The following is a 961-nucleotide window of genomic DNA, read 5'->3' on the forward strand; positions in this document are numbered from 1 at the left end:
CTCTTCATCTGAAGAAGACGCCTACAGAAGCTCAAGAGCTTATTGAAATGGTTGCAAATAACCAATTCATGTACATTTCTTAAAGGAATCCTGTGAACAATGGGACGAATCGGAAGAAAGGAGTTCTTGAGATTGATACTCTGAATGGCATAGTAGCTCAGAACAAAATATTGACTCAGCAAGTCAATATGATTTCTCAAAGTCTGTCTGGAATGCAAGCTGCACCAAGCAGTACTAAGGACGCTTCATCTAAAGAAGAAGCTTATGATGCTGAGAACCCTTCAATGGAAGAGGTGAATTACATTGGAGAACCCTATGGAAACACCTATAATCCTTCATGGAGAAATCATCCAAATCTCTCATGGAAGGATCAACAGAGACCTCAACAAGGTTTCAACAACAATAATGGTGGAAGAAACAGGTTTAGCAATGGCAAGCCTTTTCCATCATCTTCTCAGCAACAGACAAAGAATTCTAAGCAGAGCCACTCTGACTTAGCAACCATGGTCTCTAATCCAATCAAAACCACTCAAAGTCTCATGACTGAAACAAGGTCCTCTATTAGAAACTTGGAGGCACAAGTGGGTCAGCTGAGCAAGAAAGTTACTGAACTCCCTCCTAGTACTCTTCTAAGCAATACAGAAGAGAATCCAAAAGGAGAGTGTAAGGCCATCAACATGGCCGAACTTGGAGAGGAAGAAGTGGCAGTGATCGCCACTGAGGAAGACCTCAATGGACGTCCACTGGCCTCCAATGAGTTCCCTAACGAGGAACCATGGGAATCTGAGGCTCACACTGAGACCATAGAGATTCCATTGGATTTACTTCTGCCATTCATGAGCTCTGATGAGTATTCTTCCTCTGAAGAGGATGAAGATGTCACTGAAGAGCAGGTTGCTAAATACCTTGGAGCAATCATGAAGCTAAATGACAAGTTATTTGGTAATGAGACTTGGGAGGA

Source organism: Arachis duranensis, chromosome 3 (assembly GCF_000817695.3).
Source record: "Arachis duranensis cultivar V14167 chromosome 3, aradu.V14167.gnm2.J7QH, whole genome shotgun sequence".
NCBI lineage: Eukaryota > Viridiplantae > Streptophyta > Magnoliopsida > Fabales > Fabaceae > Arachis > Arachis duranensis.